This window comes from Macrobrachium rosenbergii, chromosome 28 (assembly GCF_040412425.1).
Source record: "Macrobrachium rosenbergii isolate ZJJX-2024 chromosome 28, ASM4041242v1, whole genome shotgun sequence".
In the NCBI taxonomy this organism is placed as follows: domain Eukaryota; kingdom Metazoa; phylum Arthropoda; class Malacostraca; order Decapoda; family Palaemonidae; genus Macrobrachium; species Macrobrachium rosenbergii.
In genome coordinates, this window is record NC_089768.1 from 22509393 (window position 1) to 22516784 (window position 7392).

Sequence of the window (7392 nt, forward strand, 5' to 3'; positions counted from 1 at the left end):
AACGTGTACGGGGGAATAGGGGGACTGGCATGGACCTACGGACTCTGACCTACCAACAGAGACGCACAGCTCATAGCTTAAAACTTCATCGTGAACTATAGAAAGGGTCTTAGTGAACATTTTTTTTCCTTCATTGTTGAAAATTCCTTTCTCTTCTAACAAAGACAATCGAAGGCATACAGGAAAACTGCATGATTTTTTTTTTGTCTTTACAGCTGACTTATATCGTAGTGTTGTCTTTTTCAAAATGGAATAACATGGCTTTCTCTCTCTCTCTCTCTCTCTCTCTCTCTCTCTCTCTCTCTCTCTCTCTCTCTCTCTCTCTCTCTCTCTCTCTATATATATATATATATATATATATATATATATATATGTATATATATGTACACAATATATTATATACATATACATATACATATATATATATATATATATATATATATATATATATATATATATATATTCCTTATTTAAGCTTCCTTTATTCGGCCGAAACTTCCATATGATTGGTTAATTGTTATTCTGGTCAAATATTGTTATATATATATATATATATATATATATATATATATATATATATATATATATATATATATATATATATATATATGCCTTTGCAAGGACATATTCTTAATCGTGATGAAATATCGAGTAAATCAATAACGGTATATTTACTCGAAGGACTAACACTTACCACATAACGCCATCGTTCTTTTCTGTTATTAATGCACACTTCAATAAATACAGCTTGGTTTCGACATTGATATTTTGGAGGGAATTAAATAAAAAAAAAATCACCGTTCTCTCTAGTCTATTGACACATATATCGTACGAAATCAGTCTCTGCTCATTACTGCCATCTACTGGCGATGTGTAGCCTCACGGCTTCAGCGTCCATGTCTGTGAGAAAACTCGAAGCTCCCGTCATCCTTGGCAATAGAATTCGACCACTTCGTTGGAATAACAGTCGCAGAGTATTAGTTCGATAAGCCCGTTTTTATAGGGTTCTGGTGTCGAAGTGTTGGATGGACGGTGGTCTTTCGGGTGTGGTGTGCGGTACACTTTTTAGGGTAATTAATTTTGAAAGTTTTGGCTTTTATTAATTTATTTTAATTACTGTTTGCTTATCGTATTTGTTCTTCGTGGTCCATATATTCTGAGGTCGAATGCTTGACATTGCTTTTTGGGTACAGATTTTAACTTCGTACTTACATTTTCAGATTGCTGGTCTTGGTGCAGTCTGAGCTCTTATTTATCCTGTATTCGAAGAGGAACCAGTCCTGCAGACTTTCCGGGACTTCGTTGGTAACTATTTTTGGTCCACCTGAATTAGGAGGTAAGAATGTTTCCTTTTTTTAGTATTAAAAGCCCAAACTGCAAGCTTATCCTCCCCCTTCAGGGGCGGAGCCCCTGAAGTGGGGAGGATCTTCTTTGGCGTATGGTAGACCAATTTGGTCTGCCATACGTCCAAAGGGGGGCTTGCACATCCTTTTCCTTAATCCTTTCCTTATCAATCCTTATCAATCTTTATCAATACTTACTCTAAGTTGGTAAGTGGGACTGTGTTCTTTTAGGTTAGCTGTAAATGCAATTTTCTGTGGACTTGTAACTTTTTAAAAAGCACGAAAGAAGTTGAATCAAGTTTTACTATTTTCTCATATTAAATATTTACCGGGATTTTGAATTTATTTTTGACTGGTCATTTAATTGTTCTAAAATTCTCGTAAGTCATGCAAAATTGTCATGCATTTGTTGTAGTTGTCAATAATTATAGGTTATAAGCTTTTTTTAAGTAGGATATTAACTAATTTAATTTCGAGTTTCGAATACTGGTTTTTTCGTAGTACTGTAGGCAAAAATAATTGTTTACTTATGTTAAATACTTAGTAATAACAAATTACTTTTGCAGGTTCTGCTGGTCTGCGTACCGCGGTCATCGTTCTTAACTTGGGAGCTGAAATTGTTCTAATTATAATTGTCTAGTAGGCTCCAGCTCTTCGTTCTCGCTTCCTTCGAAATGAAGTTAATATCGGCTTCAGTGAGATGTTGGGCAAAAAGCTGCAAGGTTTTAAATTTTTCTAGATCCAGCTCGTCGTTCTCGCTCCCTTTGTAATGAAAGTTAGTATCGTCTCCAGTAAGATCTTTGGCAAAATCAGTGCTGAAATATAATTTTCCATTTAACTCTTAATAATTTCGTTCATGGATGTGCATTTGTTACTGCAATAAACATAAATAAACATAATTTGAAATGTAGTCTATCCGTATTCACCATTTTTATTTGTAAACTGGATTTGTAAACTGAATGAAGTTGATACACATGCATTGTGTACACTGAAGTTGAAATGTAATACAGGTAATATGAAGCAGGTTGATTAACTTTATTGCATGGGTATGGCAGGCTGAATTCATTGAATTTTACTGGAACTTGAAATGGGCAAAAGGTTGTTGAAAAACTTGAAAATATTTACTGTGAAATATTGGTAGAAACTAAACTTCAAATGGGCAAAAGTTTGTAGGAAAAACTTCAAAATATTTACTGTTTGAAATACTGGAAGAAACTATGAAGCTTAATCTTAGCAATATACTTACTGTTTGAAATTCTGGCAGAAACAACGAAGCTTTATCTTGGCAATTAAATGTTGAAGACAAAATTAATAGTATTAATAGTATAAACTTCAAATTTCAAGTGTCCTTGCCAGTCCTATTTGCCACTACTTTTGTAACACTAACAGTGGTAGGCATGAGTAAGAAACTAGCTAGGTGTTTTACTTTAGGGAGAAAAGTGGGTGCCTTAATTGTATATTGTTAGGTTACCCATATAAATGATTGATAGGCAATAATTTGATTGGCAATTTATAGGGTAATGATGGGTAGGGGCTGTCACAAGTTAGTTTAACCAGACTTCATACCCGAGACTAAAATGGTGGCGGAAAGTCCAAGAAAAATATATTGAATGACTCCTATGAAAACTGCTTCTGTATGAAGTGGCGAAATAGGCTGTTCGCTCTAGGTGGAAGAAAGAGAGCACCCTAATGGCAATGGCAGGTAACGTGTAACTTCACGAATATATCCCTTCTGACTTGATGTTATTAATGCAGTGGATTATATTGCTTAAGATGATTAGTCCAAAAACATAATGCTACATTCCACTGGTGAGCCCATGAAAGCACTAGTTTTGTATATGCTTACATCAGAGCTCTCAAAGGATTGTGTGAATGATTGATTTGCAATAATTAGCAGGTAAAATGGGTAGTAAGTTGGTGCAATACTCTTAATATTTAAGCTTGATCCTTGGTATCTCTGTGTAGTTTATAGGGATCATTATATGTCGAATGCCCATCAGCCAGAAGTATTTTCATTTTGAGTACTAGATAAGCCGTGTTGGGCGGACTGTCCTAAGTTTGGTTACCCATACTACGGACCTGAGACTAAAATGATGGTGGTGGTGGAAATTCCAAGCAAAATTTATTGTATGACTTAAATTTCCTGTGAAAAGTAGTGCTGGATTAAGCGGCGAAATAGGGCTGTTCACTCGAGGTGTAAAGTATGTATCTTAGTTTTACCAGACCACTGAGCTGATTAACAGCTCTCCTAGGGCTGGCCCGAAGGGTTAGACTTATTTTACGTGGCTAAGAACCAATTGGTTACTTAGCAACGGGACCTACAGTTTATTGTGGAATCCGAACCACATTATAGCGAGAAATGAATTTCTATCACCAGAAATAAGTTGCTCTAACTCATCAGCCGGCCGCGGGAATTGAACTACGGCTCATCGAATGACAGTCTGAAGCTCAACCGGCTCGGCTAACAAAGAGCTTAAGGTGTAAAGTAAAATAGCATCCTAATGGCAAAGGCAGATTTCATTTAACTTAATGGACATAATCCCTTCTGACTTTGTTGTATATTGTTGCAGTGGATTAATTTGCCTTAGATATAAGCATAAAGCTGCACTCCACTGGTGACACCATAGAAAAAGCAAATTTATGCTTAACATCAGAGCTCTCAAAGGATTAATTTTTGTATAACTGATATTTACCTATAAAATCTTTAAAGGAGAAAAAGGGTATAACCCTGTCTTTATTCCTCTCTTATTTTAACTATTGTTTCTCCATGCCTTGCAGAAGGCTTTGTCGCCAAGAGGCAGTAAGCAGAGGGGGTTATTGTTGTGTGTGTGTGTGTGTGTGTGTGCTGACGGTGGTAGGGCAAGGGTTGGGGGAGGGGGGGCGCCTCCGTGTTGACGAGTAGTGTGTGGAAAGTCTTGGCCACACAATGCACCCTCAGATCAACCAAACTTCGCTTTCAACCTTCTCTCCTTGACGGACTTTTCCGTTCATGAGTTATTCACTGCTTCCATGTCAACAGAGGTCCTAGATTTGATTTATTTTCCTCTCTCATCCTTTCCCCTCACCCGTGCCCTTCGTCTTCCCTTTGGCCATGAGGGCGTTCGTTCCCTTAGGCTGCTGGAAGGCTGAGAGGCAGGATGAGGAAATCCATGACACCTCTTCCTACCTCTCTCCTCTTCCTGCTCTGCTGCTGGCTATCCTGACTTCGCCATTAATCACCTCAACTTTCTTCATTAAAACGCGCCGAGTTCTTTGTCCCCTCCACAGGGTCACTCCATCTCCCCCTCCCCCGACAGCCCTCGACCCATCCACAGTCCCACCCCCTTCCCACCTCATTCTTCCATTGTATGATTATTACATATCGGAGGAGTTTTTCCTACTTAGACTCTTCTTTAACAGAAAAGGCGCGAAGTTTCTCTTAATTTATGTGAACTTTCGAACACAATAACTCGCTTCGTGGACTGCAGTGTTCCAGATCTTTTTCTTATGTTTCGATTATTCTTCCTCTTCTTGGCATTTTGATGATTTATGCAGGGTCTCATAATTTTCTCTTTTAGAAACGGTTCTGTAAATAATTGCAGTTCAGAGGTTGACCACTAAATACACTTATGATTTGGACTGTCTTTACTAGTGTCAGGAACTCGAGTGCTTTTTTTTTTTATTAATTACTTGTGAAGCAGCGGAGATGTGTTGTTAGATTTATATTTCTGCGACCTGGGAGGATAGTATCGTAATCAGTTTAGCGGATGTGGACTGGTACTAAGCTGTAGATGTTTAGGAAAAATGCGGATCTATGTAAATCCAACTTGGTTTTTACCACGTCTTTGCTTTGGAGTGTGTGTGTGTATGTGTGTGTGTGTGTAATGATGAGTAGGTGTCTCTCACTCATATCACTTGAGCCGTCAGTCTTATCTTGGTCTGCGTCAGCCTTTGTGTTTAGGGATATAAAAACTATTATCTTGCTGTAAATATATAACTCGTTCCTTTCCCGTCTCATAGTTAACAACATTCTTCAGCCGTGATTAATAACTTACATCCCGTCCTGTACCAGAAAGGATCCTTTGTACTGCAGTGCAACAGGGCAGTGGCCACGGGAAGTGCCGGGGAAGGGGGGATAGTAGAGAAGGGAGTGTTGATCAAGGAAGATCCTGCAGGAGTGTAAATGTTAGAGGGGCAAGATAATAATTAACAAAAATAAATAAAGTAAGGCAGAGATTGAAGAAAGTCCAAATTCTGTAATACTTTCACGAAAGAGCGGAAGACGCAAACAATTAAATCGCCATTAACGTCAATAGACTCTAACGGTTCGAGAGCAAAGAACTGCAAACCGCTCCAAGTGTGGAAAGAGTCGAGCTTGAAGAGAGAGAGAGAGAGAGAGAGAGAGAGAGAGAGAGGAGGTATTCGGGAAGGAGGAGGGCGGGGAGGGTCACTGGCCGTCCTAGTCCTACTTCATTCCCCTTCTTACTGTAATTACCAGAGCACTCAGATCATCTCCCCACCCCGCTCGCGCTCTCACTCCCACTACCCCACCCGCTCTACCCATCCCTGCAATCCCAACCCCTATCACACCCGCCACTTCACTCCTTTGCTCCCGCGGACCCTCCTCACCCGGTTCCTTGATTCCTCTTCATTTCCTCTAATTCTTTGTCATCTTCATTTCATTTCCTCTATTAATGGTGTAAATTAATACTTTTCTCCTTCAGGATGCTTGGACTGCGATGCAAGAAAGGAGACGATGACGCAGGGAAGATGTCATCTGTCGAGAGTTTCCGTTTCTCTCTCTCTCTCTCTCTCTCTCTCTCTCTCAGTAGCGCAAAGGGTTTTTCATTCTCTTGTTCACTCATCTGTATGCTTCTCTCCTTCTGCTTCTCTTCGCTTGACAGCGGATCGCGGCTTGCTTGCAACTTGCAGCCAACGCTGAGATCAGTTGAGAACACAAATGTCAGTCGGACCTCCCCCCCCCCCTCTCGTTTTCTTTACCAATGTTCAACCTTTGCGCGTTGCGTCACATTTGAGAGATTGTGGTATATCGTATCCGACCTTATGGCTACGCTGACATAGTGAAAGAGCGAAAGAGGCAGAGAGAAAGAGTGAGAAAAAGAGAGAGATTGCCACAACAAACGACCACACAAGTTATCGTGTTATAGCCGCGTAAACACAACACGCAGGAACCATAAAGGCCTCGGTGGGGCAGTCAATAAGGTCTATTATGACGCGTGTGTGGATAGGGTTACCGTCCCCAGCCGCAGTGCACACCTCCGTGCAGCTTGCTCCACGAGGTTGTAAACTGTTGATGGCATTGATGGAGTTTGAGTGATATCCAATAAGAGTTATTACTGCACGGCAGAACGGCGGGACTATCGACTGTACAGCCCCAAGGGTAGACCGACACACATTGGTCCTACATAATTCTGGAAGAGAACTTAAGAAATGGAAAAACCTCTCTCTCTCTCTCTCTCTCTCTCTCTCTCTCAGTCTCTCTCTCTCTCTCTCAAAAAAAACCTTGTACGCCTTAGCTTCCGAAATGCGAAATAACTGGAAGAGGACATCGATATGGGAGCGTTCTTAATAGCAGCAACAGGGCTGCTGGGATGTCCACGGCCCTCCCCCAATCCACTTTCATGATTTGTGTGCGTAATGAACGGTACCAGTAAATGTGGTCGTAAACTATGATATATTGGGGAGCAGTTGTTTCTCTGCTCCACAGTTAGGGCGCGCGTGCGCGCGGGAGAGAGAAAGAGATTGGGGGAGAGGGAACGAGGAGGGCTGGAAATGTTTTTTGGCTGTATGGTGACAACCGCAAAGAGGATTTTGTGTTTAACGTTAACAGTCATAACTTAAAATATCTTGAAGAGCCACAGGTTATATATATATATATATATATATATATATATATATATATATATATATATATATATATATATATATTGAGAGAGAGAGAGAGAGAGAGTGTATGACTATATGCAGTCAACATGTAGTATCCTTGTTGCTCTTTCTGCAAAATTTAAAAATAGGAAACGAAAAAAAAATATAAATAACATTTATAAAA

The 7392-nt window shown here is 39.8% G+C and overlaps 1 long non-coding RNA gene across 1 annotated transcript; it reads left to right on the top strand.

The window, feature by feature from the left end:
• Window positions 1-951: 951 nt before the first annotated feature.
• Window positions 952-2249, top strand: LOC136853912 (uncharacterized). The gene is made up of 3 exons (XR_010857575.1): window positions 952-1070; window positions 1221-1336; window positions 1910-2249. It is a non-coding gene; the product is annotated as an uncharacterized lncRNA (long non-coding RNA).
• The last annotated feature ends 5143 nt before the right edge of the window (window positions 2250-7392 follow it).